Source organism: Capra hircus, chromosome 19 (assembly GCF_001704415.2).
Source record: "Capra hircus breed San Clemente chromosome 19, ASM170441v1, whole genome shotgun sequence".
In the NCBI taxonomy this organism is placed as follows: Eukaryota; Metazoa; Chordata; class Mammalia; order Artiodactyla; family Bovidae; genus Capra; species Capra hircus.
This window is the reverse complement of record NC_030826.1, coordinates 7544273-7561131: the sequence shown is the minus strand read 5'-3', so window position 1 is coordinate 7561131 and position 16859 is coordinate 7544273. Positions and strand designations below refer to the sequence as shown.

The following is a 16859-nucleotide window of genomic DNA, read 5'->3' as shown; positions in this document are numbered from 1 at the left end:
ACCCAGAATATTTCCTTAAAAAAAAACACACACAGGCAGACGTCTGTATGTATTAAGAATGTTCACTGGGAACTCAGGGTTGTTGGGGGGGAAGGGTGGGAGGAAGGGATAGTGAGGGAGTTTGGGATCGACATACACACACCGCTCTATTTTAAATGGATAACCAACAAGGACCTCCTGTATAGCACATGGAATTCTGCTCGATGCTATATGGCAGCCTGGATGGGAGGGGCGTTTGGGAGAGAACGGATACATGTATATGAATGGTGGAGACTCTTCACAGTTGTTCAACTGAAACTATTACAACATTGCTTGTTAATCATCTATACTCCAAAATAAAAGGTTATAAAAAAGAACGTTCACTGGGGTATCATTTGAAGCAAAACTCGGAGGAATGACTGCTAAATATATTGCAGAACCCACGCATATACCAGTTTTGGAGAAGGAAGCTGATCTCATGGACTGACATGGGAAAATTGCCATGATACAGAAAACAAATGCTGCAGACCACTGTGCCTTTGTGATCACGTTCACGTCATCTCAAGGAAGACCTGGGGAAGATCCACATCAGGCCTCTTGGTTGTGGAAGGGGGAGGTTTGTACATTGATCTTGCATCCTGCAAATCTTCCCAGACTTGTCTATTTATTTATCCTTATCTGTAAGTAGAGACAGTCTTCTTTCTTTCAGGTAGGAATTTTAAACTTCTTTAACAGAGATTCTCCAACTTGGCTGCCTGTTGGTATCATTTGGGAAGCTTTAAAACCCCAAGGTGGCACCCAGATCAATTAAATCAGAATCTCAGGGTGAGACTTGGACATCAGGTTTTGTTTTTTAATCAACCCAGGTGATTTCAATGTGCAGTCAAGTTGGGGAATCACTGTTCCCTAACAACCTGCGCACACCCCAAAAAAGGTGAGAGATTAAGGAGAACTGCTTTGTGTTCAATGTCTTTCACATAGAAAATTTAAAAAATGAAATTTAAGAAAGAAAACAGGTTAGGGGGGAAGGGGGTACTCAGGATAAGGCAGTCCATCCCTGGCCTGTTATCAGATCAAGTCCCACCCAACAGATCGCATGCAACAAGAAGTGGGACTCTGGGGCTGGGGTATGAGCCCAGGTTTTCTTCTCATCAGCAAATTCATATTCTACTTCTTCATTAATTCGGTAATCCCAAAGTTCATAGCTGTGATTCCCATCGTATTCTAGCCATTCTCTATTCCCAGGTAGGAGATTAAATGGAATGGGACGGAGAGGAAGAAAAAGAATCCTACGTCTTAAAAAAAAAAAAAGAATCCTACGTCTTAACAACTCAGAGTGGGCAGTCTCCTAACTTTACATACCAGGGGCCCAACTTTTACAGCCTTGAAAATTAGGGTATAAGTGGGGAGCTGCTATCCAAGATACAAACTGCTTCTCAAAACAGCTGGGAGAACCCACTCCCCACTCCCTTGGAACTGAAGCTGATGGCAGGGGTCTGCTCTCCCGCAGGCCCCGCCCCACTCCTGGATCAGATCTGTGCTACCATGAGGCAGAGGTCAGACACAGACCCCCGTCGAGCTTTGGTCCTGCACCCTGGACACGCACACCACAACCCGCCCCGTGCCAGGCCTCCCCTGCCGCCTCCCCGTTCTGCTCCTTCCTGGTGCAGACTGGGGCCACGACAGGCGCCACGTGCCTGCCACTCTATCCTTCAGGGACACCACTGCCACCTGCCCACCTCACCCTCCAGCCCTGCTGGGTCCGCACACACTGTGGCCCAAGCTCCCAGCCAGAGTCACCACCTATAGCCCCACCCAGCCCAAGAGGCCACTCAGTTAATGACAGCTCAGGAAACACTTTCTACGTTGCCAAGCCGGACTCAGAGAGGGCGGGAAACGCTGCTCCCGTGAAGCAATGTTACCCGCCCCACAGGACTGGGGATGTCCCAGCGGAGCCCCAGCGCCCACCACTGACCCGGGCCCTCAAGCCAAGGAGCCACGGCTTCCGTGTGAGCAGCAGCACCTGGCCCTGTACTGCCCCCCGCAGGAACCGCTCCCGGCTCCTGAGTTCAGAGCGAGCAGACCCCCAGACAGGAGCGGGGCGCAGAGCAGCTAGGGCACTGGGACCAGGGCCAGCAGCCCCTGGGCCAGCAGCCACTCCACCCAAAGGCGGTGCGCTCAGGAGGCAAGTGGGTCTCACCAAGGGCACGGCGGCCTGGGGGCACCTCACAGGGAGCCCCACTTCCCACAAGTCAAGAACTGTCCCTCACTTCCTTGGCTCTTCAGTCTGGAAGGGCCCTACCTGAGCTAATGTCACTTGGATGGACTTGTGAATCAGTGAGGTGCCGATTTTCCCTGCTTCACAAGGCCTGACAGGCCCGGACAGCTGGTGTAGGAAGCGCCAGCCTCTCCTGAACACTGGCCACCTGCACACGGACACACATGCACACAGATACAGACACGCTCCGCAGCCTCCGCCGGCCCACCGCTACCTTCCTTCTCTGGGCCCTGGCTCTGGGCATGTGTGACTTGCTGTTTTAACCTGAACCTTTGAGGATACAAGTGGCATTTAGCACTGTAGGTCTAGCGGCCTTCACACTCACTCACTGGGAAGGCAGGTTCCTCCCCTAGGGCCTCCTATCCGGGAGGCCAAGGACACTGCCTCCCCTTGGAAACAGCCTCACAGAAGAATGCAGAAGGGACCTTAACACTGGTGGGGAGGACAGCCTGGCTATTTTGAATCTGGTGGAACTGAATAGCTGCCTGTTTATTTTTAGCAGGTCCATTTGCTAGGGAATAGATGCAGGCTGGCTGGCTTCCCAGTGGTCACACAGAGCCCAAGGCGGGCACGTGCCACAGCCCAAGACTGCAGCATTCACTTGGACTCCCCAGGATCTGCGGAGAAGGCAATGGCACCCCACTCCAGTACTCCTGCCTGGACAAGCCTGTGGATGGAGGAGCCTGGTAGGCTGTGGTCCATGGGGTCGCTAGGAGTTGGACACGACTGAGCGCCTTCACTTTCACTTTTCACTTTCATGCATTGGAGAAAGAAATGGCAAGCCACTCCAGTGTTCTTGCCTGGAGAATCCCAGGGAAGGCGGAGCCTGGTGGGTTGCTGTCTATGGGGTCGCACAGAGTCAGACACGACTGAAGCGACTTAGCAGCAGCAGCAGCCCTAGGATCTAAAGAGAGTTCTTCCTTCTCCCAGAGGCACCTGCAGCTTCTCACAAGAGCTTGCTGCTGCTGCTAAGTCGCTTCAGTGGTGTCCGACCCTGTGCGACCCCATAGCCGGCAGCCCACCAGCTCCTCTGTCCCTGGGATTCTCCAGGCAAGAATACTGGAGTGGATTGTCATTTCCTTCTCCAATGCATGCATGCATGCTAAATCGCTTCAGTCGTGTCCGACTCTGTGTGACCCTATGGACAGCAGCCCACCAGACTCCTCCGTCCACAGGTTTCTCTAGGCAAGAATACTGGAGTGGGTTGCCATTTCCTTCTCCACAGAAGAGCTTACCCCTGGAGAAAAAATGGTCTCACCCCCAAGCCTGATGACCAGTCCAGTCACTGCAGTCTAGAGCCTTCTGCTAAATAAGAAGGCAAATTTCCAGATTTATTAAACAAGAAAACAAGTGTTGGTCCCAGTAACTAAGTCAACTTGGCTGCGGTTATTGTTAGAAAAAGAGTGGCATGTGATTCATGATGGGGTGGGGCGGGGGAACTGATCGTAACGCAAGAGCCGAGGGAACACCGAGAGACAAGTCCAGTGTGGGCTTGGGCCTGGATCCACTCCTGGGTTCTGAAGGGACTGTCATACACTCTCCAGGTGGAAATCAGAACGTTTCTTTCCTTATTCCAGCATGATGTGTTACAGTCCCGGGGTGTTCACCAACAGGGGGCGTTAGACACCCCACCTCTAGAGTGTCCAGCACATCAAACCCTGGCTAAGGAGCTTCTCCTCTTAAGGGGTCCCTTCCAAGGACAGGAAATAGCTACATGACCCAGTACTTGCTGCCACCACCTTCACAGAACAGCAGGCTGCTGGCTGGGCCAACATCACCCCCACCGTCCCGCCCCCTCACCACCCTCCACCCCGGGGGAAGGTCACACAGAGGTCTTTGTATAGGACTACCAGGGTGTCTCTGGATTTGTACAGGACGCACTTACCCAATTACTCACCAGGCTGAGGTTATGCACATACATTTAAACCATGCAAATAAAAACTTCCTGTCACCAGAAGCTCACAATGCCAATAGAAGACTCTGGGTGTCTCTCACACACAGAACTGCACCAAGCTGAGCCCACTTCAGAAGTAGCAAAGAGAACTCCCCCCAGGAGGCTGTCTCAAAGAAGGCCAGGATCTCCTTAGGTTGTAATGGGGCTAACAAGAGAAACAGCTTCTAAACCAACACATGCTGGGGGGTGAAGGGGGCAGCAGAGAGGGGAAGAAAGAGTTGGGAGCCAGAGCCAAAAGCTGGCGGGGGAGGACACCTCTGTGACCTCTGCTGTGAGGACAAGGAAGGCAGGAAGAAGCTGTGGCAGCTGAGACTCAGCCAAAGCACAGCAGGTGGCAAGACCCAAGGCCTGGGCCATCCCCGAGGGGCGATCGCAGGCTAGGACTGGAGGCCACTTAGTCACAAGGGGCTCCTGAGCACTGCAAATGGGACCAGGGCGACAGAGGAACTGAACCTTAAATTTAATGTCAACTTAAACCCAAACAGCCACGTGCAGCGAGTGGCGACCCAGTGTCCCGAGCACAGACGCGGTGCTAGAGGGCGTCCTCAAGGGCCTGAAGGAGACACAAGGGCCGGATCAACGCCACAACGGCCAGCGCCTACCTTGCCGGGCAGAGTGTGATCCTGCCCCTGAGGGTGGGGGATGATGGTGCGCTGGGCCGCGGACCCTCAGCAGCATGACTGAGGCCCCGCAATCAGAGTGCCGCGGCCATCCTCAGGCGGTTGGTCTCGCCCAGCCCGTGCTCACAGGGTTGTTACCTTCATCCTTAGGGGGCCTGGCTGGGCTGACTCGTGTCGGCACCCTAGAGATTCCACACTAGCTCACAGAGAGGCTGCCTCCACACCCTCCATTGTGATGGTCCAGCGCAGCAGCAGGCAGCCAGCATGGCCAGCCCCACCACGCTGCCCACCTTGGCGGGACCCACGGTCCCCCAAGTCACAGGGCGCTTCCCGGCTGCCCTCCAGGAGACTGGAGCCTTCTCCCAGTAATGTCTGGGTGAGAGGATCTGCTCAGGGAAGCCTTCTCCTGCTGAAGCAGAAACTTGGGATCTGGTACCAGAGTTCTAGTAAGAAGTCAGAAGCAAAACATCCCATCTGGACATGGCCTCAATTCAAGACCTCCTCCTCCTCCTCCAGCTCAATTCAAAATTAAACTTCCAGTTTGCAAAACTTCAGAAACCCACGCAAGGAACACCCCAAATGCCCCCACTCCTCTGACTAAACCCACAACCATCTAGCGTCACTCAGCTTCAGGTGATAAAATCAGCATCTCCTACAAAAACCTTCCCACTGCATCCCTGAACAACGATGTCACACCCATCCTGCCCCTCATCCCTGGCTTCTGGCAACCTTCTTGCTTTACCAGTGAATTCTGACAGATCTCTGAGGACGGTGACAGATCAGGCGCCAGGGCAGTGCCCCCAGGCACGCAGAGCTCCCACCCATGACCGCAGAACGCAAGACTGCCCCAAGACACGCAGGTGCGCGGGGACAGCAAGCTCACCCGAAAGCCAGAAGGACGGCACACGCCCGCAAGAGGGAGCAGAAGAGATGCTGAGGAGAGGCAAGTCGCACAGAGGGCTAAGACACTGACTTCCCAAATGGCAGACAGTGCGACAGGGCCAACTCAGAAATGACCCAAACGCATAAGGTAATTTCTACTCAACAAAAAATTCATTGGTGCCAACAAGGTACAAAGTTCAGCGGGGCACAGACGTGAACCAGACAGAAACACGGCCCTCTTCCTAGCCTTTTGGTTTCTTCAGGGGAAAATCCCCCAGTGACCTCTTCCTCAGTTGGTCTGGTACTGCCACTGGCCGACTGACAAGTTCAGCTCGAGAGGTGGGGGGGTGGATCTGGCCACCACATGTCCCAAACTTGACTGTCCTGGGGTACGGGAAGCCACGAGCATGAACGGCAGCACTGAGACAGTCGAGCAGGGCGGGGTGCCCGTTCAGCACACAGACTCTCATGCCCGCCACTACCCGGTACCCAAATCTGGACCCCCTCTCATTTCAACTACTCCGAGAGTGAAGCCGGTCTTTTGCCGGCGTGGACTGATAGAAGGGATCCGAGGGCCTGGCTTTCTCTGCCATCTTTCCACCAACCCTGCGCCTTCAGCTGCACAGCCCCAACTCCTGCCTTCAAAGGGGCTTGTCCTTGTGCTCAGAGCAGCTTGCTTCTGGTTGGCTGCCCACCTTCACACGTGTCCTCACCAAGACAAGGGAGTAAAACCAGAAAGGAGGGGAAAGAAGCAACACAAGAGAAGGGGAGGAGGAGGTTCCAGGACGCAGGGGCCCGGGGATGCTGAGCACGCGGTGTGCATGAGAGCTTCCCACCAGCGGACCGCAGTGGCCAAGGCCCAGGGGAGAGCCAGAGGCTGGAGAGATTCAAAGAACACCAACCTACAGAAACACAGGAAATCAACTAGGGGAAGAGGAGGAAGGGAGAAGACCAGAGAGGAAACTCGGAGAAGCAAGAACTCTGCAGCCACGGCAGTATAAATACCACAACCCTATAACGTGACCAAATGCTGAGCTGCCCCTCTACTGAGACGATGAGGGCGGGAAATGGGTAGGAATGGGCCAAGTCCGTATCTTCCAGAGTAGAAAAACACGAGTAGCGGTCTTCTTTTTTAAAAGAAAGGAAGGGAAAAAAGAAAGCAGTACACTGCTTAGAAACAGAGCCGGCCCTCCTTACCCATGGACGCAGAACCCGAGGACAGAGCCTACACGGCCGTGAACGTGCGCGGGTTTGGATCTGCAGAGGTCTGGATCCGACTCCCAGGAGACCCAGAGACTGCTGTGCAGAAGTACTCGGGAGGGAGGCCAGCCCCCTCCAGAAGGGGTCAGGACAGGTGGGCGAGTACTCTGGGCAAAGGGCTGTTCTTTCAAACCTCAGCAGAGTCAAGTCAATCTTTCTACAAGTAACCCTATGATAAAAAATTAATACATTCCTAAGTATTAACTACAATGGATGTTCTATTACCATACAACTTTTACCTATGTGATTAATATGTATTAGCGCTAATCCATCTATGTACAAACTTATACTGCTTTATTTTCAAATACTAACTGATAGCAATCTTGCTTCAAGAAATCCCCAACTGCCCCCTGACGCACAGCAACAATCAGAAAGAGAACATGCTTACTGAGGGCAAGCTAGCCTCAGGCAGCAGAACCCCTCAGAGCCAGCAGTTTAACAAAGATTAAATACCCACAGGGAGCCAGGTTCCACTGCAGATGGGGGAGCCCTCAGGAAGCAAAGACGGAGGGAGGGGTAGGGAGTCACATTTCAAGTAACAAGATAATACTGCAGAGATATGGGAACGCGTGTAAGAAACCCACAGCCTCTCAACAAGTTCAGAGCGCCGAGGCCTGGGCATCCCCCCGTGCAATGGATTAACCACACTCCTGTGCATCCTTATTGTCACCCTGCTTATGAAACTTCTATGCAGAGCACATCATGAGAAACACTGGGCTGGAAGAAGCACAAGCTGGAATCAAGATTGCCGGGAAAAATATCAATAACCTCAGATATGCAGATGACACCACCCTTATGGCAGAAAGTGAAGAACTAAAGAGCCTCGATGAAACTGAAAGAGGAGAGTGAAAAAGTTGGCTTAAAGCTGAACATTCAGAAAACTAAGATCCTGGCATCTGGTCCCATCACTTCATGGGAAATAGATGGGGAAACAGGGGCTGACTTTGTTTTTTTTTGAACTCCAAAAATCACTGCAGATGGTGATTGCAGCCATGAAATTAAAAGACGCTTACTCCCTGGAAGGAAAGTTATGACCAACCTAGACAGCATATTAAAAAGCAGACATGACTTTGCCAACAAAGGTCCATCTAGTCAAGGCTATGGTTTTTCCAGTGATCACATATGGATGTGAGAGTTGGACCGTGAAGAAAGCTGAGTGCTGAAGAATTGATGCTTTTGAACTGTGGTGTTGGAGAAGACTCTTGAGAGTCCTTGGACTGTAAGGAGATCCAACCAGTCCATCCTAGAGGAAATCAGTCTGAACATTCATTGCAACAACTGATGGTGAAGCTGAAACTGCAATACTTTGGCCATCTGATGCGAAGAGCTGACTCATTTGAAAAGACCCTGATGCTGAGAAAGATTGAGGGCAGGAGGAGAAGGGGACGATAGAGGATGAGACGGCTGGATGGCATCACCGACTCAATGGATATGGGTTTGGGTGGACTCAGGGAGTTTGTGATGGCCAGGGAGGCCTGGCGTGCTGCAGTCCATGGGGTCACAAAGAGTCAGACACGACTGAGTGACTGAACTGAACTGCATCCTGAACGGAACCAGCTAGGAGAGCTGAGAAAAGTGTTGAATAGTTTAAACGAGGAGCCTGGGCTGAGGTAAGCCGGATAAAGCCTACCCCGGAGAGGGGGAGCTTTAGCTCTAGACAGCATGGTCAGAGAAGGTCTCTGCAGAAGTGGCAGCAGCGTGACTGGCAAGGAGTAGCTCTGCCAAGACCTGAGAGGATGGGAAAGGAGGGGGAGAAGCCAGGCCAGAGTCCTGCGGCAGTCACAAGCCTGGCTGACTCAAGAGCCAGCCAGAAGCGGAGGGCAGGGCAGGACTGCGGGCCGCTGCCCGAGGAGCCGTTCCTGGCACCGCTGGGCAGAAGCCGAGCTAAAGGCTAAGGTCCTGGGGGAACAGGCTCACCCAACTCCCTCCAGAGAGGGCGCCCCAAGAGCCACAGGACTGCAGGTTCTTAATAAACAGAAGCCGACTGCAGAATCCATTCCAGGACAGCGCCTCTGCGGCTGGTAGCACAGTAGGGACGCGCAGGGTGTGACAAGAGGTTCCCTCAGCAAATTCATCTGCCAGGAAGCCCCAGGGGCACACCCCTCATTGCCCTTGGGGAACTGAAGCTAAGCTCTTACCCTCAGCCCTTCACACCTTCAAACGAATCTGTCAGAATAAGGGGGCCCAGACCCCCTCTGCAGAGGGGGGTCGGGGACAGAGGGCAGCGACGGACAGACAGACACAGGCACAGACAGATACACACATACACACAGCCCCACAGAAGCCCTTGCCACTTTTTTCAATCAGACTTTGCGAAAACAATCTTGCTCTCCAGCCAACATAAACCATAGGCAACAGAGGACCTTATATGGCCTGAAGCTTCCTTAATCAGAAACAGGGAGAGGGGCTGGAGCCGGCAGCTCCGAGTCAAAGGAGAGAAGGAACGAGGGAGGAGCAGGGTGAGGAAGGAGGGCGATGAGGGACAAAACGTATTTGTCAGCCCCCTTTTTCCTCTCTTTTGGGCCTCAGTGACTCCCCAGGAAGAACTCCCCGTGAACGGCATGAGTTTCCCTTCTCTCGTGGTTTTCTTTTGGCTTAAGCCAGAGGATGCCAGCTTCCAGGCTGCGGTTCTTTAGTGGCCAGTCCTCAGGCTGGGTGACTTCCCATGGAAACAGAACCCAGCCACTGGGTCATCCTTCCCCAGGATGGCAGTCCTGACCTACAAGCGTCCGCTCAGAGGGCTGCCTCGGTCACATGTCTGCCTACCCAGGAGACAGGGCTGGGTCCCTGCCACAGGTCCCGATAGAAGCGGCAGCCCCGAGGACCTCAGGAGTGGCCACCCCCACCCCCACAGCCCCCCCACGGTCTCTAGGGGGCTTTCTTCTCCTTCCTCCCTGATTAAGAGGCGGCGGCTTTGGCGCTAGGACCTGCCCCACACACTGAAGCCGCATGCACTTGGCCCTCCTAAAGGAACCGCCTGCTAAAAATAGCACGACAGCACATGCCTGGCCAGGCGGCCGCACCAAAGCCAAAGGACAAAGCGAGGAGGCTATGCTCAGGCCCAGCCCATGCAGCTCTGGGCAAGCCACTCCTTTCTCTTTGGAGAGACAGGAAGGGGGAGGTGAGTGGGGTGGAAATCCACAGGGTGGGGGATGGGGGTGGAAACCTGTCCTCCAAGCCAAGGCTGGAGGGAAGTGATGGGGGCGGCCTGGGGCAGAGGGCTGGGCGGCCTCCTCCAACAGGGACCAAGCTGCTCTGGGCTACACCCTGCTGAGGGCCAGGGGACCGTCCCGTGACCCTGTGCGAGGTCTGACAGACCACACTATTATTAGCAAAGGACTGAGTGGCTTCACGACGGCCTTTCCAGCCAGGTGACTGAACTAAGCCATAGAGTCTTCAGAGCAGTTTTCCAGGCCCTAAGGCAGGGCCACCTCGCTTAGGAGGCTGTCTCCTCTTAGTCACTGCCCTTATTGTACAGCTTGAAGGCACTGGATGGTTGCATAATTCTGATGATAAAAACACTGGAAATACAAGGGCGTTAAAGATCCTTAACTCCCGTTTCCCATAAAATAACACTGAAAGAAATGAGATACAAATACCTCCCTCCTAGGGCTGAATGAGGCTGGAATGATCTAACAGTCTGACTCAGTTTGTGGGATAAATAAATTTACATTTTAAAAGCCTGGTTTCACTTTCTGGATGAGGATGGAAGGGTAACAACAGGGCAGTTAATAAGAAAGCGCCTGAAAGGGCCCGACCCAGCCCAGCCCTGTGTCCTGGAATCAGCTTCCTTTTCGCAGGGCCTTGGCTTCCACATACACAAAACTAGAAATTCTAATGTGCAAAAACCCTTCTAAGTTATCAGGTATACAGCAGATGCTCAATAAATGCCGTATCAATCTTCTAATGTCAGGCTCCAAGAAGAGTTCACATTATATGCCAAAGGCCAGTCTAGCAGGGTTCAAACTAAGCACACCCAGGCCTAGATGAGGGGCATATGGAAACAAAGCCCACTCCCCAGAGCCAGACCCACACCAAGACTTGGGGATCCCCACTGGGAACCAACTCTCCCAAAGCCTTCGGTAAAGAGAGGCTTCCCACCGCTGAGACGGCTGCAGGGACAGAATGAAAATAACACTCGTCTGTAAGGTGTGCGCAACCTGGCTTAGAAAGGCCCATGCTGGGACCCTGCAAAAGTCACCAGGTGACTGAAGGACCAAACAGCAGTCCTGCTGACAGGATGGCCAAGGCCAATGACACAGGCCTTGGAGGAGCAGCGAGGACCTTACGATGATGAAGAGTCTCTCAAGCCAAGATGGCTTTCCGAAGGCTTAGCGCCCCGCCTTCGCTTCTCACTCCCATCGCCAGACCCCTTGCTACACGCCTCTCTCAAACTGTCTCATAACTGACCCTGCCCTCGAAACTGGCAGACCAGAACTTGCATCTGAACATGCCATGGAGAGAGCTGATAAATAACTTGTCACCAAAGATGTTGGGTTTGCAGAATATAGAAGACTAAGGCCAAACATGTGATGCTTTACAAAGCGAGACAATGACGCTTTTAGAGTTGGGCAAAGAACTAAGACCAGTGCTGTCCAACAGAACTTTCTGTGATGATGAAAACGTTCCTGACCTGCACTGTCCAGTACTGCAGCCCTGGGCCACACGAAGCTACGTGAGCATGTGAAATGTGGCTAATGTCACCAAGGAGCCAATTCTTAAATTTTCCTTAATGCTTTGAAAAGCTTAAATTTAACTAGCCACCCATAACTAGTAGCTATCTATAGGACAAGGCAGCTCTACACCCTCAGACCTAAGGATGGATTCAGGAAAATAAAGATACAGTAAAAAATAAAACCATTTAATACAGTAGCACCTGAGAGCTAAGTGAACTTCAAATGCACTTAAAACAGTGGACTGACATTTTTTCTAGTCTTTGGCTTGTACTATCCTGGCATCCCTGGCCCAAACATACCCCACCCTGCAGGCAACTCCGCCTCCCAGCAGCTGTAAGGGGCAGACTAACTCCAGGGCTCCCAGAAGCTCATCTGAACGCATTTTATGCTAACTTTATTTCCCCAGCTGCAGAAACGGAGAGACCTGCCCGGACTCCAGCCAGGTTTCAGCCTTGAAAGCTGTAGAGACCTCAACCTCCACCCCACCCTGCCACCCCCAATCAAGACTCCTGTTAGCTAAACCCTCAGGGATGAAACAAGCCCTCAGCACTGCTCAGCTTTACTTCCCGAACTTTCCTGGGGCTCTGTTCCGTTCCTAAGTGCATGGGCCTCAGTGAGGACCAGCTAAGCAGAGGCAGCCAGCCTGTACTGCCAGATGGGGACAGCAAGTTTTAGCATCAACTTCTGCATAACTTATCAAACTGAGCTGTAGAAACATTCAGATGGCAAGAATTGAACAGAACAAAGACCACTTAGTAGAACCATACAGGAGAGGAAAAGGACATCCTGAAAGGTCCTTAAGACTCAAAGCAGTCCTCAGAATGCTGAACAGTCTTTTTACTGCAAGAATCTGCTTAGGAAGCAACAGATAGAAAAGGCGAAAACCCCATGGACTTGACGACCCCTTGTTCTCCTCACAAAAGCCCTCCAGAGAACTGAGTGTAAGTCCAAACCCAAATTTAGTCAGTTTCTCTATCCTTCAATTTGTATTTTTATTTGCCACTGAAACAATCCCGAAAGACCTCCAGCTTCACCCTCCTCAACTGTACTCAGAAGTGTGAGGATTAAAGGATTAGGGAGGCACCTGCTTGTAACTCACCTCACAGAGTAACTATCAAGGAAAAGGCGTCCCCTAAATTTTAGCTTGTCTCCACAAGTGACTTCTCCAGCCCCTCTGTCCTACCCAAAGCACTGTGCTTGTTCTGCACTGCCCAAGTTTAAAATTAGGTACGAGGGCCAGCTGGTTTGCTCAGTGAGAATGCCACACACAATCAGTACTTGATGTTAATAATCAAAGGTGAAATCTGTGTGAGGCATTACACCAGAAAGGGATGTAGATGAAAAGACGTGCCCTAGGAATGAACCTCTGGGATTAAAATATATCCCACACAGATTAGCAACTCAAATAGTATGAGACGATTTCAAGGAGCTAACAGGCCCATAAGGACCAACCTCCTCCCCAGAGGAGAGAAACTCCCTAGATAGCAGAGTGAAGGCATTAAGTCACACCCAAACTTCCCCACCAGAGCACAACAGTCCACACTGCAGAGAAGACCCCTCATTCAAGACTCACAGGGAAGATTAGGAAGGAAGCACTTGGGGAGAATGGGCTGGAAAGCATCAGCTCACCAGGCACGTGGCTTGAGCCAGGAGGCTGGCGGGCAATGTGTAGGAAGCCAATTTTTCCTCCTTCCAACCAAGTTTCCAGGTGAGAGGTTGGGGAATAGAGACCTTTTATTAATATTCAAGTCACTTAACAGATTCAAGAGAAACAAAGTCCGTCTCAGAGACTCTTTAGAAGGAGGGAAAAAAAAATTATGTGTGAGTACCCAACACGTGCCAGGCACAGCGCCGTGCCCCACAAATATTATCTCAATTTGTTTTGAGAATGAAAGACTGAAAAGCTTAAACTAGCCTACACCCACAAACGATGATTTTGACCTGGCCTGGGTTCAACGCCCAAGAATAATTTGCATTACTAGGCAGAATAAATTCCTTTAAAATATTGATGCTGAGCAACCTTCCACTGGAGATATATCTCCTTGGCACCTGAGCAGTCACTTTCAACAGACATCCTCACTGACACCATGCAGTGGCCAAGTACTTCCTAGAAACAGACAGTCAAGGAAGAACAGACAGTCAAACAAAGAGCTAGACAGTAGACCAGTCTCACTCACAGGCTGGGAGGGGATCAGTTATCTGCGACTTCAGGGGGCCATCACCTGAAAATTCGTGTGACAACAGAGCCTATTTAATTCAGACAGGCACCAAGGCTTCAAAGATTTGCATACCTGTAGGATCCAGAGAACCTACTATAGCCCAAGGCCATTCTTCAACTAAACACACACCCAGGAATTATTACCCAGAACCCATAAAGGAAGTTCAGAAGTTAAAGAGGAAAGGTTCAACACAAGTCAAAAAAAGCTCCCCCAAGACTACTTCACTTGTCTCCAGTGCTAAGAATGTCTTAAATCATCAGCAGGTGAATCCCTTGAACTTCAAGAACAGAGGAATTTGACAGACGGGCACATCATGCTCCCCTCTCTGCACTTCAAAGATGCTCTGTACCTTTAAGAGCAAAGGGGATGGGCAGTGAGTGCTAAGAGCTCAAACTTCTAACTAGAATTTAAAAGAAAATTATTTGGGAAGGACTTAGTTTCAAGAATATGGCAGCAAGGTAAGTTACTAGTTCCCAGAATTGACAGCTTTTTGTGAATGGGGTTTCTTGATCAATAATTTCGACAAAGGAGGTGGGGGTACTGGAGAGCAAACCAACCAACAGATATGACTGTACCGAGTGTCCAGCAACCCAGATTAACCTACAGGAGATACATTTAAACACCAGACAGCCTGTACTTCCCCAGGGGAAAGACAGCTAGTTCAACCTCAGGGCTCTGCCCATACACCCGACACGGCTTGAGAGGCCTCCTCTGACACCTGGAGTTATGTACACCGGGCTGGTGTTAGCTGAGGACGAGGGGGCAAGCAGGCGCCCGCCAACCTCGTCATCTCCGCGGGAAAGGAGGACCGCGAAACGCGCGGTCTTCCCAGCCAGTCGACTGGGCACCACCTGCCACCAACAGCTCCTGTCCTTCTCTGGGCCTCCTCCGCGCGTGGGAAATAGGAGCGAACGTACCCAAGGTGGCACAAAACAGGAGAGCTGGTGAAAGCTCGCCCCCGAGGCATCCAGACCAAAGCCTGCCCACGCACACTGGGACCTGTGACCCCGAAACCAGCGTACTCCCGCCGGGCCGAGCCGGGCGCGGGAGCCAGGCGCCCTGGGGCGCGAGGTCAGCGGGCGCCCGGGACGGCACGCCTCCGCCTCCCTGGACACCCTGTAAGGGGGCTGGGAGAGACTGTCCTCGAGAGAGACACCAAGGCTTCGATACCGGGACCCTAAACCTTCCTCCTCCCGTAACAGGGTTCCAAGCACAGCCGATCTCCGAGCTCAGCCTCGCGGTCCCGCAGACCGAGACCCCGTGCCCTGAGTTTGCCGCGTGCCGCTCCCAGGGGCTGGGCTGCCCGCTCGGGTGTGCCACCGCGGGGCCTCGGTGCGGCGAAACCCGGGGCACGACGGGGGAGCCCAGAAGTTGGGGGAGCTCTCTGAAGTGGCCAGCTCAGCTCCAACCCCGGAGGAGGCGGGGGAAGGGCGCCCGCGGGCCTTCGGACACTCCCGCGCCCTTGTGAGCACCTGGCCCTGCCCGCCGCCGCCGCCGCCTCTCCCGGCGCAGGCCGGGCGCACGCGACCTTTGAAAGGGAAACGCGCGCGAGGCCGGGCGACCTTGGGTGGGACGCACTGGCGTCCGCGCCCCGGGAGGGTGTGAGCCGCAGCTCGGGGAAAGTTAAGCCGCGGAGAGGCGTACGGAGCGCCGCGCCCGCGATTCCCGCCCCCCGGGGACGGGGGCGCGAGCGGGGGGCCCGCGAGGCAGCCGAGGGCGGCCGCGGCGGTCACCAGAGGCGCGTCAGGAGGGGCCCGGCGGGGCGCGCGGGCGGCGGGAAGAACAGGGCCTGCCTGACAGGCGGCGACGGCCCGGGCGCCTGAGCGCCGCCCCGACGGCGCCGCCCCCGGCGCCCCCGCAGGTGCTCCCCGTTTCACCGGCGGCCCCCACTCACCGCTCCTCGGCCCCCGTCAGGGTGCAGCGTCCTCGCGCCGCCGCCGCCCCCCGGCCCCCGGCCCCCGCCTCTCCCGCGCGGCCCCTCAGCGCAGCGCCCCGGCCGCTCCCCCACGTGCTCGGCCGGGCCGGGGGAACACAGACACATTAAATACCGAGGACGCGCGGCGACGTGCCCGCGGCGCGACGCAGGCCCCGCCCCCCGCCCTCGTGCCCCGACGCCGGCCCGCCGCCCCTGCGCGTGCGCGCCGCTCCCGGCCGCGCCAGAGGGGGCGCGGTCTAGAGCGCTCCGCCGCCGCCCGCCGCCCGCCGCCCGCCGCCGCCGCCGCCGGGTGCTGCGCGTGCTCTCGCGAGATGAGCTGTCGTCTCGGTGGGGCTCGGGAGACAGGCCGCGCTGGATGCTCTGGGCCGCTTCTCGCGCGTTTCCGTCGGTGAAGCTCCGAGCTCTGCGCGCCTTCGCCCGCCTCGGCCGCGGGCGGTCTCCGGGGCTGGTGAGACCGTCTGCCTGCCTCGGGAGGCCCCTGGAACAGGCAGAGGGGCCGCTGATGGGCAGCGCTTCCCTCGCCTTCACTTAAATAGATGTATTGTGTGATTCATCATTGCATTGTACGTGATTTGGTGATTTTTAATAATTGCACGGTAATTGCATAATGGGAGTGCCTGTCACAACTCAAATGTCACTCTTGCCCCTTTTTACAATTTCGTGATGTCAAAGTGACACACTTTGCTCTAAAGACGGTTGGGATTTGGAATAATTCTTGCCAAGAGGAAACTTAGGAAAATAAATTGCTCCCCCCCAACCCCCCGTACAGGTGGACAGGGTCGGGTTCCCGCTGGCCAGGGAGGTGGGGACAGGAAGTGAAAAAAGATCATGTTAAGAACTATTACTTATGAACATGCTTAATCCTCCCTAGTTTTCAAATACAAATTTAAATGATGAGATAACATTTGCCTATTGAGTTGTAAGTCTAAATTCATATATATGTGTAAATATGAATCCCAATTGTATGATGTTATTAGGGACAGGAGGGAAACAATTAGGAAAGAAGTAATAAGAGGAGACCTATTTTAATTTCTGTGGTTCAAAAAGGCCTGAGG

At 53.8% G+C, this 16859-nt stretch overlaps 1 protein-coding gene across 1 annotated transcript in view; it reads right to left on the bottom strand.

Moving 5' to 3' along the window:
* Positions 1 to 15884, bottom strand: part of AKAP1 (A-kinase anchoring protein 1) — a 30683-nt gene extending 14799 nt beyond the window's left edge. Inside the window, exon 1 of the mRNA XM_018064095.1 lies at positions 15763 to 15884. The gene's annotated coding sequence lies outside the window, so the exon portion shown is untranslated. The remainder of the gene's footprint in view (positions 1 to 15762) is intronic.